This window comes from Musca autumnalis, unplaced genomic scaffold (assembly GCF_047663935.1).
Source record: "Musca autumnalis isolate F117 unplaced genomic scaffold, ASM4766393v1 scaffold_1, whole genome shotgun sequence".
Taxonomy (NCBI): domain Eukaryota; kingdom Metazoa; phylum Arthropoda; class Insecta; order Diptera; family Muscidae; genus Musca; species Musca autumnalis.
The window spans coordinates 279,851,485-279,868,644 of NW_027411644.1; the positions used below are offsets into that span (position 1 = coordinate 279,851,485).

The 17,160-nt window shown below is 35.8% G+C and overlaps 1 protein-coding gene across 14 annotated transcripts in view; it reads right to left on the bottom strand.

Annotated features, from left to right (window-relative positions):
• Positions 1–17,160, bottom strand: part of LOC141389583 (uncharacterized) — a 62,093-nt gene that overhangs the window by 44,303 nt on the left and 630 nt on the right. For 5 of the 14 annotated variants that reach the window (XM_073961299.1, XM_073961300.1, XM_073961308.1 and 2 more), the window contains exon 2: positions 15,369–15,578. The exons of 2 other annotated variants lie outside the window; for them this stretch is intronic. The gene's annotated coding sequence lies outside the window, so the exon portion shown is untranslated. Of the gene's footprint in view, positions 1–14,717; positions 14,837–15,368; positions 15,605–17,160 lie in introns of those variants that run through there. 7 more of the 14 variants (XM_073961301.1, XM_073961303.1, XM_073961304.1 and 4 more) reach the window with 5 other exon arrangements.

The window sequence follows — 17,160 nt, forward strand, 5'->3', positions numbered from 1 at the left end:
CAATTCGGCCACTCCCTTCAAAAGTTACCGTACGAAAAAATTTTCCGAACATTTTTGAACTTTTGTGGGGGAGGTACCTGAAGAAGTGTACAGATTTGGCTAATCTTCGAACTTAAACTAAGTTTGCACAAGGCCACATTTTGGGCCGAATCGGCAGATCCGTTCTAGAGTTATCTTGCGCTCCAACCACTACACACGGTGTCGTAGGGGTTTTTTGTACCTTTCACGCTATTTTCTCAGGAAGTATGAACTTGCCCCTCATTAAACTTATACCGTCGTATGAGGGGCAGTAAATACAAGTTGTTACCACAAAAATCAAAGCGATTCGAGAGCAGGTCCTAAACTGAACTTTTCCGAAATTTTGTGTGGGAGGTACCCGAAGAAGTGGACCGATTACGTCGATACTAGAACCTCATCTAAGTCTGATAGAAATCTTACGATGTATAAGGTATGGACCAAATCGGTTATTCCCTTCAAGAGTTATAGTGCGCACAAATTTTCGGAACATTTTCGAACTTTTTTGGGGGAGGTACCGGAAGGAGTGGACCAATATAACCCATCTTCGAACTTAAACTTAAGTTTGGACAAAATATTACGAAAGCCAAATTTTGGACCAAATTAGTTCATCCGTTCGAGAGTTATCGTGAGCACCAGCCAGCCAGACAGACGGACGGACATTGCTAAATCGACTCCAAATGGTCTGAAACGGATTTCGTCCAAACATACTTGGGGTCTAAAACCATTATTTCGATGAGGCACATTTTGCCCGTATGAAAGTGTATATACATTGTTAGCATAAATGCTGAGGGTATAAAAATAGTTTCCATGAAGCCAAGGTTTCTTCTAAAGGATTATCACTGTAGTTGTTATCGTCTTGTGAACATAGCATAACAATACGAACCATATGTACATACATTAGAGTCTATCTGCAATACATATGAGATATACATTGAGATATTAGATGCCTTTATATTAAAGAAATTAAAAACACTTTGTTTTTTCGATTTGTATGTTTGGTTTGTCGGTTAACTAACAAAATTATTGTGACCTACAGTGGTAGGTACCTCCAATTTCTACACTGACTCACTACCTCCAATGTCAACACATGGTCCCTCAGCAACTACTGACATATAGGAAATTACATGAGTTGTCTACCGTTTGTTAGTAGTACTGTTGACAATGTCAGTAGTAAGTCAGTATAGATTCAATATTGACATTTCCTACAGGGTTGTTGATATAGTCTTAATGTGATAGTGAGACGATGGCGGGCGTTGTGTTGTGGTTTGTTGATACATTGTCAATACGATCAAAAGAAAACGAGAACAAAGTTGAGAGCAAGAGAGGAAATATGAGAGCAAATAGTGGAATATAGGGAAAAATAGGAAAATGATTTTGCATCTCATGAAAATCTTACATATTTTTGAAAAATAGTGGCTTTCGGATGGAAATAAGAAACTGCACATGTATCTTATGTGAGATACCTGTACAGTATGAAAAACCTACATCACGAACGAAAATATGTAAAAATTCTTGAAAATATGTAAAAATATTTGAAATTAAATGTTTTTGAACAAAGCTCAAAAATTGGCAAAATAATTTGCGTGGAAGTTATGGCCGCGTAAATGAATAAACATAGTCAAAAACACGTTGAAGCTAGCGTGTTTTTTACGTTGCTATTCGATTGCTGGTTAAGCCATTCAAATAACGGACATCTTTCCAAAGTAAAAGTAGAAGAATACGAAATGAAGAATACACTTCTAATGTACCACTTTTTAAAATTTCCACTGCATCCACCTTTTATGGATGCTGACATTTTGAAGCTGGATTTTAGGTGTATTTTGTATTTTTTATTTAATTTGCACGTGCACTCTGGCATTTTAAAAAAACCAATCATGGCTATGTAGCCCACACAGAATCACAGCAATCTACTGCCGAAGGCTAAAATTTAGTGCGATATTTTTTCTAAAAATTGTTTGGGTACAGTACTAAGGCTGAACGATAACTATCTGGCCTAACAATGAAAACACGAATATTTACCATCAAAAACGGTTTTATTATTTTCTTAAGAAGTCTCCAGCATGATTTATACACTTTTTCGTGCACTCAAACCTATTGGCGAAACACCTTTTCCACTCCGATTGAGACACCTCCAAAACATGGTTTTTGAACGCTTTTACAGCATCTTCAGGCAACAAAAATCGTTGACCACGCCTTTTTTTCTTGATGTGCTGGAATCAAATGAAGTGGATCCCCAGGGCTGTACGGCGGATGATCCATCAATTCCACGTTTTTTCCGGTCAAACAGGCGTTGGTTTGAATCGATGTGTGAGAGCCCACATTGTCATGATGATTTTTCTTCTCTTGTTCGTTTTTCGAATTTCTCAGGAGACTTCGGCAAAATTAACCGTCCGATCTTTCTCAAGTCAAATAGTCGACACAAGGTCAGTTTTTCTGAAGAAACAGGCAATCTTTTGTTTCGAAGTGCTTGTTACATGAACAACTTTCGTTTGATTTGGCTCGCTTTCGAAGACCCAAACGGCCGATTCCTGCTTTGTTTTAGGCTCCTAAGCATAGATCTTAGATTCGTCATCTGCGACGATTTTATAAACGTCGTTTGAAGCGAACGATTTTATGCACAATTTCTTTGAACCAATTACCAGGAGCCGTTTTTTGAGCGATTGTCCAATTTTGCTGGATCTATCGAGAAAAATCCATTTTTGCGGCCAGGTGTTTATGCAATATCAAATGTTAGTTGGTGGAAGAAATGCCCACGGATGCCTCTATCTCACGGTATTTTACATGGCGATCTCGCGTTATCCGTTCATGGAGGGCATATATTTTTTCTGGCACAACGACCGATTTTGGGCGACCTCACGACCTTCGTTTTGGCGAGTTCCGACCACGGTTAAATTCATTAAACCAGTTTTTCATAGTCCTATAGGATGACCCTTTATCGACATACAAAGATTTAATTTGATCGATATACTCTTGCGGTGATTATCCACGTCGAAAGTTGTGAAAAATTCTTCATTTTTATTTGAAAATTTTTGCCTATTAGGCGAAGGTCATTTTTTATTAATTTTTTAATTAATTTCTCGTTAGAGACGAGCTTACTGACCAAGATGCTTTTTGAAAAAGGAAAGCCGACGATACGAACCCACACAATCACCACTGTGTGACATGCATGTTTCGCCTTTGGTTTAGGAAGGCTCCTCAGACACATCGACTGTGGGGCGGCTTCGCTATCCTCTAGCTTATTTCCTCTTTCAAATGCAAGTTGTTTTTTTACAAAGTTGAATTTTTTGTTCAAATCTTTGTATGGCTTTCATGACAAACGCTTAGCGTAGCCTTTGAAAGTTATGAGTTTGGTTCTGAACACTAACACGCCGTGACAACACTTTTTTCCATGTGTTTTTATTTTTTTTTTTTTGCAAAGTGATTGCAGGACAAACTGTCCTGAGTAAATGTAGGCTAAAAATTGTCAAACTTACCAAAAAAATATCGAATGGCGTCTGGCAAAACGCGGTGTTGCCTAGACCAGGTACTTTTCGTGCATCCCTCATATTTGCAATATCCTTTAGAGTAAGCTGGCCCGGATCATATAAATCATAATAGATCCTGAAAATAAATCCCCTAGAATGGTGGAAACGGCTAGTACAAAAATTAAAATATTTGCACTTTTTTTTTGAAAATATCGCGGACTATTTCGCGACACACCACTCGCTTTTTTGCGGAAACAGAGGTTTAAAAAGTTAAGCGGTATGAAAACTGTATCCGATTTATCCCAAATTACTGTGTGATGCCACATGCACGGTTCTTGATGGATTTTATTGAAATAGGTTTAGGTCCATGTATTTTTTCACGGTTGATAGTAAAATCGGATGCGCATAAAAAGTGTGTGTACTTTATTATTAGCGTTATAAAATTTTTTTGCGCAAAGTAAATCTTGGTAAATGTTTACAAATGAAAAGAAAACAATTCGTGATTTTCACGCATTACAGCTTTCCTTCAAAATTATTCCGCATTGAAAGGTACCCAAAATTTATATGAACAACTTCCCTACCTTCCTCAAGAAGTTAGCGTGTATTCGGGAAAATATTACAACGATAAATGTGCTTTTAGCGCGAATTTTACCTAAAATACATTTCTTCAACTAACTCACAATATAAATTTGAAAAAATATTATTTTCTTACAAACATTTTTTTTAATTTGCTCAATATTTTTTTTTTTTGTTTTTGCTATAATATACGAACCGCTAAATAGATTTGTAAAGTTTAAGTTTAATTGAATCTTCCCGATGTTTAGATTACGTACATATTTTTATACCCTACACCACACTAGGGTAAGCGGTATTATGTCTTTGTGCATTTGTATGTAAAATGCATAAGGAAATGAGATAGACCCATAGTTCCTTTTGGGGATATACATAGAATCACTTTCTGAGTCGATTTATGCATGTCCGTCCGTCCGTTTGTCCATGTATTTTTGTGATCAAAGTACATGTCGCATTTATTATCCGATTCAGCTGAAAATTGCTTTTGCTGAAAATCGGTTTAAATTTGGATATAGCTCCCATATATATTTTCGGACGATTTCTCATATTTGCTGCACCAAACATGCAATATATGTCCAATTTCGATCAAATTTGGAATGTGTAACTGAATCCTAGAAAATAAAAACGAAATCGGTACCCATAGGAAGAACGCTATTACTTTTGGTTAACATCGGTTTAAATTTAGATATAGCTCCCATATATAATTTCGACCGATTTCTCGTATTTGCTGCACCAAACACGCTATATATGTATGTCCGACTTCGATGAAATTTGGATGTGTTACTGAATTCAGCCAAGAAATAAATGTGATAAATTATAAAAAAAAATCGGTTCAGATTTGGATATAGCTCCCACATATTTCACCTATTTGCTGCACCAAACACGCTATAAACGTCCGATTTCGATGAAATTTGGAATGTGTGGCTGAATTCGGTCTAGAAATAAATGTGCGAAATTATATCAAAATCGGTTCAGATTTAGATATAGCTCCCATATATATTTTACATATTCACAGTGGTGTAGGATATCATATAGTGGGCCCCGCCCGACTTTGATCCTTTCCTTACTAGTTTTTAAATATATTTAAGAATCATAAACAGCTTGAATTTTATTAAAACATGTTGCAAACAATAAATTTTTTAATTCTTTCTTATTTTCCGCGAAAATGTACATATTTTCACTAAAGTTATGGGACCTCAGTAATCATATAGTGTGTAGGAAGCCATTAATTTACAATGTATCTCAATATAATGAGTAGCGTTTTTGTACGATTTTTTCTTATTATCAAAATTGAAAGCGCTATAACTTTTACGCGCAATAACCGACATTAGTATCTCGAACAGATTTAAGAACGGGCATTTTTTTCTCAATCCCTGTACCAAAAAACTTTCGTGCAGCTTAAAAAAATTTTTCACTTTTTTTCGATGCAAAACTAACAAATTTTGTCTTTTCCTCATATACGAGGCGGTTCGGAAACTTCTTAGCCTATCAATGAAAGAGAATAGTTAGTATTTCAAAAATATTTTTATTTTTCAATAAAATCTCTTGAAACTTCAACACAATTAGTCCAACGCTTTTCTAGCAATTCTATCCCTTGATTAAAATAGTTTTCCTCAAGATCTTCAAAATAGAGGTTTACAACTGTAATTGCATTTTCATTTGAGGTAAAACGCGTGCCAGCAAGGATTTTTTTTAGATTTGGGAACAAGTAAAAGTCTTCTTCTTCTTTATTTGCAAATCCGTTATCCGGATATAAGCGATCATACAATATTATTATAAATGTGTTATGCTATTTTATATTATACAGGCATAAACAGCTCTCTATTTTTTGCCGCCGAAATCATGCTTCTTTCATCATGGCAGCCTGTCCAATCTTGTATGTTTTTCAGCCAGTTCAATTCTCTCCTGCCCCTTCCTCTTTTTCCTTCTACATTGCCCTTTATGATGGTTTGCAGGAGTTTATACTTTTCATTTCTCATCAGATGTCCCAAATATGCAATTTTCCGAGCTTTGGCATGTCGCAGCAATTGTCTATCTAAACCCATTCTGCGTAAAACGTCCTGGTTTGTTACATGATCAGTCCATGGTATCTTTAAAATCCTTCGGTAGACCCATATCTCGAAGGATTCAAGTTTTTTCTCATCTGCAATTTTGATGGTCCATGTCTCAACTGCGTAAAGTAGTACGGACCAGATATAGCATTTCACGAATCTGACTTTTGTTGAGAGGCTTATATCGTGATTTGTAAAGACTGTTTTGTATTTGAAAAATGCATCTCTGGCCATCTCTATACGACGTTTGATTTCCTTGGAAGAGTCCCATTTTTCATTTAACAATACTCCAAGGTATGTGAAATTAGTGACTCGCTCAATATTTTTATTATTAATTTTTAGTGTGGTGTGATAATGGTCATTTTTCTTACTCACAACCATGTATTTTGTTTTTTTAATGTTTATTTTTAGGCCATTTGCTTCGCTCACCCTTGTAAGTTTATCTACGAGCCTTTGTAAACCAGGTAGACTGCTAGCTACTATTACGGTATCATCTGCATATCGTATATTATTTATTGTTCGTCCATGTATTTGTATCCCTATTCTTTCATTTTCCACGGCTTCATTAAATATTTTTTGGGAATAGATGTTGAAAAGCATAGGAGACAATATGCACCCCTGTCTTACTCCTTTTGATATAATAATTTCGTCCGTAGTTTCGCCATTTATATCAATCCGTGCAGTTTGACTCCAGTATAAGTTTTTAATGCATCTTATTTCCTTCTCCCCAACTCCAATATCTTTCAATATATCTATTAGCTTGTCGTGTTGAACTGTGTCAAAAGCCTTTTCATAATCTATGAAGCAAAGGAAAACATCTTTCTGGACATCTCTGCACTTCTGCACCAGTATCTGCATGGAGAGTAAAGCCTCTCTCGTCCCCATGCCCTCTTTGAATCCAAATTGTGGTTCTCCCATAGCCTTTTCACATATGGGGTATATTCTTGTGTGTATTATTCTTAGAAAAATTTTTAGGATGTGGCACATGAGACTAATCAGCCTGTACTCACTGCAATTCCTTGCATGCATCTTCTTCGGTATTGCTATAAAGGTCGATAATAACCAGTCATGTGGGTACTGGCCTGTATCATATACATTATTAAAGAGTTTTACTAATATTTGTATATTGCGTCCATCTATTAGCTTCAACACTTCGGAAGGTATTTGGTCAGGTCCTGTTGATTTTTTGTCCTTCAGCGTTATAATCGCATGCTCTACTTCAGACTCCGTTATCGCATTTCCAGCAATATTGATATTAACATTTTCGTTGTTGGATCGGCTTTCATCTGTAAACAATTCTTCAATATATTTTTTCCAATGGCTCTTTATTTGTTCTGTTTCAAAAATTGGCTGGTTGTTGTTATCAATAAGCGTTGTGGGGATATTTTTCCTATAAATTCCGGCCGCTTCTTTCAATTTTTTGTGAAGATTAAAATCATCGTGCACATTCTGTAGGTGTTCAATTTCTTGGCACTTTCTATTTAACAGTGTGTTTTTGGCAGCACGAGTTGCTATTCGAATTTCTTTGTTGATTTCCCAATACTTCTCGTAATCAATGTTTTTTAAATTTACTGCGTTCTGCTCGAAGCTCTAAAATTTCATTGGTCATCCATTCTTCATTATTTTTATACCCTCCACCATATGGAGGGTATAATTAAATTTGTCATTCCGTTTGTAACACATCGAAATATTCGTCGGAGACCCTATAAAGTATATATATTATTGATCAGCATAAAATTCTATGTCGATTTGGCCATGTCCGTCTGTCCGTCCGTCCGTCCGTCCGTCAGTCCGTCCGTCCGTCCGTCCGTCTGTCTGTTGAAATCAAAATACAGCTCGCAATTTTAAAGATAGAGAGTCAAAATTTGGTACAGAAGTTTTTATTACTTGCAGGATGGTTGGTATTGAAAATGGGATATATCGGTCCACGTTTTGATATAGCCCCCATAGAACGGTAGCTCCGGATTTTCGGTATTTTTAAGGTTTTAGCTTCATTATCCTACCAAAATGGCTGAAATTTGGTACGTAGTCTTCTTTAGTGGTATAAAACTTTTCTCCAGAATTTTGTCGGTATCGGTCCACACCTTCATATAGCCCCCATAGAACGGTACCTCCCGATTTTCGGTATTTTTAAGGTTTTAGCCTCATTATGCTACCAAAATGGCTGAAATTTGGTACGTAGTCTTCTGTAGGGGTATAAAACTTTCCCCCAGCATTTTGTCGGTATCGGTTCACACCCTTATATAGCCCCCATAGAACGGTACCTCCCGATTTTCGGTATTTTGAAGGTTTTAGCTTCTTTATCCTATCAAAATTGCTGAAATTTGGTACGTAGTCTTCTTTAGTGGTATAAAACTGTCCCCCAGAATTTTGTCGGTATCGGTTCACACCTTCATATAGCCCCCATAGAACGGTACCTCCCGATTTTCGGTATTTTTAAGGTTTTAGCTTCTTTATCCTATCAAAATGGCTGAAATTTGGTACGCAGTCTTCTTTAGGGGTATTAAACTTTCCCCCAGAATTTTGTCGGTTTCGGTCTACACCTTCATATAGCCCCCATAGAACGGTACCTCCCGATTTTCGGTATTTTTATATATATTATATTATTTCTGTTATCCTGTGGTGATTTCCACGTATAAAGCCTTCTGGGGTGTAATTGAAATAGTGTGTTAGTGATTGTAGTTCCATGCTCTCGACAGAATTGTATTAATCTGTCACCCCTTTCATTTCTTTCGCCGAGACCAAAACTTCCTGTAATACCGCATACTTCTTCGCTTCCTACTTTGGCATTGAAGTCGCCTTGAATTATTGTAATTTCATGTGATTTCGTCATTTTTAGCAATTCATTGATTTCGTCATAGAATTTTTCGACCTCGTCTGTGTTTCCATCACATGTGGGTGCGTATACTTGAATAATGTTTAAGTTAAGCGGTTTTCCTTTTATTTTTATCATCATTGACCTATCGGACATTGGAACAAATCCAGCAACACAGCCAGCAACATTTTTGCTAACGATGATACCTACACCTCTTCTGTGTGTCCCTTCCATATTTCCTGAGGAGTATATCGACGCATTTTGGGATTTAAATGTGTGACATTCCGTCCACCATGTTTCACTAACGCCTAATATATCTATGTTAAATCTGTTCATTTCATTGATAGTATTGTTAAGTTTTCCAGACTCATACAAGCTTCGGACATTCCATGTTCCAATGTTCAGTGTTTTCTTGTTTTTACCTTCGGGGATTCTTAGCACCCTCGATTGGCCGGAGACTGAGGGCCATGTGTTTTGTTGGTTGTTCATATTGTATGATTTTCATGGGAGAGTTACTTCAGTGGTTTCCCGTGGCCTTCTGAAGGGTGTATAGTTTTCCATCTAATTTTCAGCCGCTCCAATGGAGTACAGACGCTGTTTGCTGCCGCCGAATCTCGATCAGACGCTGCCTTTTCCTTTTATTTTTGGTTCGCCCCACATATTTTATTTTTGCGGTACCCGTCATATCTGATGAGCTTTCCCCTATCCACCACCTGGGGAGGCGTCCGATGGGAGAAAAAAAGAAAGAAAAAAAAAACTCCGCACGGAAAGTAAAAGTCACTGGAAGCTAAATCAGGAGAATAAGGTGGGTGGTCAAGCAACTCGTACTTTAATTCGTTGATTTCAGCCATTGTTAAAACACTCTTGTGCGCTGGTGCGTTGTCTTGATGAAAAATTATTTTTTTGTGTTGTAAGCCAGAACGTTTTTTCCGAATTTGTACATTTAATTGATCCAAAAGGTTGCAATAGTACTCTGAATTTATTGTTTTACACTTTTGCAGATAGTCAATCAATAAAATACCTTTGAAGCCGCAAAAAACCATTTTTGAGATGTGGAAGTTCAAATTGGGACAATGCACTAACTGTATGGCCCCCTTATAAAACAATGTCATGAAGGGTGCGCCTCAACTATCTTTTGATGAAAACCGCTTACACAGGGGAAATTTTTGTGAATTCTGAAACAGCAATGTTCATAGAAGAGAAAAATCCAAAAACAAGAAAAATAGCTGAAGGGATTTTTAAATAAATCGCGGTCAAAATTCACATTTTTAGGTGTTTTTTAGGTTTTCACGATTTTGCTTGGAAACCGCAAGTCCAATCGAAATGGAGCTAAAGAAAATGTTGTAGCTGAGAAAATTCTCTAGAGGCTTTACTTTTATCATTTGTTCCCAGCCTGTACCATTTTTGAGATAAAGAAGCTCAGTTCACATTTTTAGGTTTTTTGGTTAGGGTTTCGCGATTTTGGTTGAATACGGTAAGTCTTATCGATATGGGACCTGAGAAAATCTTAAAGCTGTGAAAATTCTCTACAAGACTGGTTTAAGTAACTTATCCTAAGTTGTACCATTTTTTAGATATATAAGTTTAAGTTGGGAATTTGCAGTCACGACATTGTTTTATAAGGGGGCGATACAGAATTGAATTGAATTTGAATTGTCCCAATTGGAACTTCTATATCTCACAAACGGTAAAACCGACGAGAATACCATGAAGGTCAATCTTGTAAAGAACTTTCATAGCTACAACTTTTCCTTTAGTCCCAGTTTAATGGGACTTGCGGTTTCTAAGCAAAATCGTGAAAATCTAAACAACCCCTAAAATGTCAACTTAAATCGCGATTTATTTAAAAAGAGCTCCGGTGATTTTTTTTTGTTTTTTGATTTTTCTCATCTATGAACATTGTAGTTTCAGAATCCGCAAAAACTTCCAAGGTGTAAGCACTTTCCATTTAAAATTGTTTCAAGAGCACCGTGTGATGTTTGTGGGAACATATATAAATAGGCTAAATGTGTTCAGCAGTCCATAAGGCCGACTGAATCTTTATTCATTCTTTTGGTAGGCCCTCATCGATATAATGATGTATTACAAACTTTTGTATCAAACCCATACACGAGGTATAAAACCCAATAAATGTTAACATCTCTTTTTCTTTCTCTTTTAGTGAACTGATCTCTGTATCGTTAAACCTCTCTATATGCCCCTGCCTCCACAACAGCTCATTACATACAAACAAATTACAGATAATTTGATTCGAATTTATTAGCACACATTTCCGACGTCATTCCCGCAGATTCAAAGTATTTTTTTTTAGTTGACATATACTTAAGTCAACATAACATATCAACGCTATTATGACGGCGTATTCTCTGTGATTATAGGTAGGTAACACAGACAATGAGCAAGTCACAAACTGACACACTAAATCACGACCATTAGCATATGAGGCGTTCAGAGCACACTTCGACTAACTCCATAAAACAAAAAGTTGAGAAAATCAATGATGAAGTGCATATTGTTTTTTAAAATTCCCCTAATAATATGGATTCAAATATATAATGTAGAATGCATAATAGCAGGTATAGCTTTTATCTAACGGTATATAAAATAAAATAAAAACAATAGTCAACAAACAATCGTTAGTAATGTTGTGGTAATGGTGGAGTTAATCGAAGTGTGCACTGAAAAAAGTAATAAAGTTAGGTCTTGAATTTTTTTATTAACGAAAAACTTAGTTTTATACACATATATTACAGGTTTTACATAAAAATTAATTTTGGCAGTTCGGTTATAAAACAATATTTGTAATTAATTCATGTTAGCTTTATGTTAGCGTCATTCTTCATGGCTAGGTTTACGACGTTTCCGACGTATGTAATATACGTCAAAAATGTATGTTATATACGTCATCATTTTCTAAAGGCAATCTATGGTTTCAACAAACAACATTGCATGTAAAAATGTACAAGTTGCGAGCAGAGCTACATTTGAATGTGGAGTTAATCGAAGTGTGCACTGAAAAAAATTGCATATTATTCAGTGGTCAATAAAAACTTGTTATTTAAAGGTGCTCATCTTTATTATTCAGGAAAGATATTACAATCATAAATAGATATGGCGTTATCAAAGGCTTTGACACTAAAATCTCAAATTTTTCAAAAAGTGGAGTTAGTCGAAGTGTGCACTGAGCGGCTCATATCCGTGTCTGTGACTTAGGTTAGGTTTAGCGGCAGCTAATCAATGTCTAATTTTATTTGATTTATTTTATTTTTTGTTTTTCATTCTATCAGCGAAATATTTTTATTAGTAGTGGATGGGAAAGCTTTTTCTAAGCCACAGCGAAGAGAGAGAACAGGACAAGGGCAAGTTCATATTGCTTTTGTTTTGTTTTCTTTTCATTTATTATTTTCCTTACAGTGCCTGCAATGAGAATGGGAACATTTAGAGATGTTTAAATTTAAAAGAAAATGCACAGAAAAAAAACTAAATTATGATTTTTTTTACTAATTCCGTTCATATTTATACCCTATACCACAATGTGGAAAATGTATTATAAGTTTGTTTTGGTAAAAATTCATGTAACACCGCGAAATATTCGTCGGAGGCCCCCAATGTGGTATACCAATCTTCATATCTCGACGAGATAAAGCGATTTTTAGATGTGTGTCCGTCCGTCAGTCCGTCCGTCCGTCTGTCCATTATAAATTGTAAACACGCTCCAGGCGGCAATTATGGACCGATCGTCACGAAATTTTGTATGGAGGTCGGGTTCAGATCAGAATAGATCCCTATTCTTATTGGTGATGATCGTGAAATATTTAGCGGGTGAAATGGACCAAAAACATAATATTTATCCTATTTTCTAGCGGCTCTGTAGGTCTCAATAATAGTCCGATCAACGCGTAATTTTAAATAAGGTAAGAGTATATCACAAAGGAGTAGCTTGCAATTTGAGTTGGCGATCGGATAATATTTAGAGGGTTAAATAGACCAAAACTTTTGTGTGAAAATTGTGAAAATTTTTAATATACAGCTTATATCTTAATTTCTGGAAGTGACATTCCGGACAAGTGAGATATACTTGAAAGTGGAACGCTTGACCTTTCAATTGATGCCAATTATGTTGGTGTACATGATCAGATAACAGAGTTACAGCCTAATATATTCCGTTATTTGTTTGTAGTGTAATAATAAACTCGCTAGAAGTCGCAATTATACATCAATAGTCACGAAATTTTGCACCGGGTAAGAGTATAGGTCGAAAAAGGTGCCTACAATTTTGAATGATGATCTGATATTCTTTAGCGGGTGAAATGGACCACTACTTTTGTATGAAAAATATAAAAATTTTATTTTTGGTCGATATTTTAATTCCTTGAGGACATATATATTTCGCAAAGTAGCCTACATATGGAAAAAAACTACTGACCTTTCCTCTGATGTAAATTGCAATAGTGTTTGCTAGATAACGGGCCTACTGCCTAATATATAACGGGTTCTGTGTAGAGAACCAATTTTATTTCATGCTACATATTGTCTCTCCAAAAGTTTATGTAAGTAACACCACGAAATATTCGTCCTAGACCCCTTATTTGGTATGCCAAAATTCATATCTCGACGAGATAAAGCGATTTAGCGATGTGTGTCCGTCCATTAAAAATTGTAAACAAGCTTAAGGCCGCAATTATGGACCGATGGTAACGAATTTTTTAAGGAGGTTGGGTTCGGGTCAGAATAGAAATGATTAGTTTTTGGTGATGATCGTGAAATGTTAAGGGGATGAAATAGACCAAAAACAAAATTTTAACCAATTTTGTAGCGGCTATGTAAGTCAAAATAATAACCGGCAAAATTTTAAACAAAGTTTGAGTTTATGATGAAGAAGAAGCGTACAAACCAACGTTAGTGCGAACTAAATTTTCCTTTCCTGCTACAAAAATGTCTTTGTCATGCTAGATAACTTTTTGGTTTTGGTCATAAGTATTATACATTACATCTCTGATATTTGATAACTACATTTTCACAATCATTGAAAAGAAGTTCCGTTGAGAGCGATTGTCCAGGGATAGTGGTATAGGGTATCCCATGGTCGGCTCCGTCCGACTATAGACTTTTCTTACTTGTTTTTCCATAATTTGAATTTTTGTATTTATGTACAAACTTCTATTTTTTAAAAAGTATGAATGGCTTTCTAAAATACAAAAAATCCAATCTCCCCTACTTTCCCCATTATTTGCTCTCTGTTTTTTTACTCTCTCTCTCTCGAAATTTTCTTTTCATGCAATAACCGGTTTTTGAGCTTTCCCTATAAAAATGATGTGGATCGTTTTTCCTCCCCCTTCATGGTATCTCCTCGCACAACAACCTGATCGAAATAAAGCTAAACGCTTTACGCTAAACAACCACCAACACTATAACTAACAAACCAAACATGTATAGATGTTGTCGCAAACAAACTGATTGATATAGTTCGCAAATCAAACATCTTACAAATCAACCAGTCAATACGTATGTACATATGGTTTACATTGTCCTGCTTTACAAGATAAGTCATTAGGAGAAATCATTAGAAGAAACGTTTAAAGAACAATAATTACAAAATAAAAGCTAAAAAAACAATTGTGCCGGCGAAAATACAAAAAACAAAAACAATACCTACCAAATTTGATTTTTCAGTCTCTCTCAGAGGAAACCAGTATTTTTCGAATTATCAACCACATTCATTATATGGACAAATCTCAACATTGTATTGAAATTAATTAATATTTATATTAAATGTGTACAAACAGTAATTCTTACGTTTTATCGACCAAAATGACCAAAAACAGCCAAAATTTGTTGAACAGGGTGGTCCCGTTGTGTGGGGTCTAAACCAAAACATTGACCTATGTTAATAATTTTTGGTACGAAGGATTCATATCTTCCACGAGGACGAAATACCAAATTTATGCCGAATCGGTCATAAAGTGTCGGTAAAATCCACAAAATATCTAAAATCGGACGGTACTTTTATGTGGGGGCTATGACAAAAAATGGACCTATTTTCAAAAAACTTACACATACTTGTTTTCTACACTCTGAAACCCTTCAATATTAAATTTAAGAAAAATTGGTTGATAGATGTTGGTATTATCGTCCTATTTCAATTGGATACCACGTACAATCACAACAGGTATTTACAAAAAATTCTCCCATCTTAAAATAGAAAAATCCACTTTATTTTAACTGTGGCAAATTTGAGCAAGAATTTATTTCTCAATTTATTAGTTCTGTCCCCCAGCTATCTTCCAAAATCAATTTGGAGGTGGACAAACTTGGACATTTTTTTAAAAGTTTAAATATATTTTAAAAAATATTTGAATATTTTTCAATGTACATACAAACAGGGAATTTACTACTCTAATTTTACAAAATTTTTAGTTATTTTTTTAATATTATGAAAGTACTCACCAACAGCTTCCCGATTCATTATAACTTTGGTCTCACTTCTCTATATTTATGCAGCGACACAACACAACAAAAATAGTCTATTTTACAAGACAATTTGTTTTTTTTTTTTTGCAATTAAGTGCCAACATTGACACTGCTCCAACTAACCGCGTCTATCGGCAATTACAAGAACTAATTATTTTCAGATGACCTGATGTGTTTTTTATTATTCTGTGCCAAAAATTAAAATTTCGAAACTTCAAAAATAGGGTTTTGGCCAAAAATTTCCTGATTGAAACCTATGTGCATTGGAAACACTTTTTGAACACTATTCCTAATATGTATGAATTAATTTTTTCTGTGTACAATATTTTGTCGATAACAACAAAAAGAGTTAAGGTACATTTGTAGAAGGTAGAAGTGACAATCAGCTGTATTTGTACTTTTTTTGTAAATTTGGTTTTCAAAATGCAATAGGGTCTACTCATGAAATTTGAAACTTCGAAATTTGCTACCAAAACATACTTCTTTTCATCATAAACGTGTAATAAAAACAAGTAAAAAAGTATCAGTCGGCTTTGCCGACAGAGATATACCCTCAGCCTGTGTATATTGAAACAATTTTTTTCCAAAAAACGCATGTATTTAAGGAGTTTTAAAAATTTTGGGCGTTTGAACTGACAAAAATGTTGATTAGGATTTAATATCAAAAGTTTTGCGGAGGAGATACTAAAAAGAATGGATCTCCATCCACTACATATGGTACCATAGGGGTTTTTTAGACCTTCAGGGATGTTTGCTCAAGAAGTATGAACTTGCCCCTGAAACAACTTTTACCATCGCAATTGAGGCAGCAATGCAAGTTGCTTCAACAAAAATCAAAGTGATTCGAAAGCAGGTCTTAAAGTGAACATGTATCCGAAATTTTGAGTGGGAGGTACCGGATGGAGTGGACAAATATAGTCCATATTTGAACCTGATCTATATCTGGTAGATATATTAGGATGTGTAAAGTATGAACCAATTCGGCCACTCTCTTCAAGAGTTATCGTACGCACAATTTTTCCGAACATTTTTGAACTTTTGTGGGGGAGGTACCTGAAGGAGTGGACCGATATGGCTTATCTTCGAACTTAAACTATGTTTGGACAAAATATTACTAGGGCCAAACTTTGGACCGAATCGGCAGACCTGTTCGAGAGTTATTTTGCCCTCCAACCTCCTCACACGGTGTCATAGGGGTTTTTTGCAACTTTCAGGCTATTTTCTCAGGAAGTATGGACTTGCCCCTGATGAAACTTATACCGTCGTATGGAGGGCAGTGAATACAAGTTGCTAAAGCAAAAATCAAAGCGATTCGAGAGATGTTCCTAAACTGAACTTTTCCAAAATTTTGTGTGGGAGATACCCGACGGAGTGGACCGATTGAGTCCATATTAAAACCTGATCTAAGTCTGGTACACGCTCCACGATGGGCAAAGTATGGACCCAATCGTTCATTGAGAGCACAAGAGAGACCCAAAAATGTTCTCTGCCTCACTCTGCGCTAAATCCAGGTCAGGCAATTAGGCGCCCGTGTGCGCTCATTTAGCGTTGCTCTCTCCACACACACAATTCAACCCATTGAAAAAGCATGCACTCACACAATGACGCCCCGTAAAGTATGCAATAGAAAAGTATTGTGCCTGACCTGGCGCTAAATACATTCTATCTGTCCGTAGATGAAAGTTTCAATTCACATTGGCTGAGGGTATGCCTCTGTCGGCAAAGCCGACTGATACTTTTTTACTTGTTTACTTGTTATTTATTGATT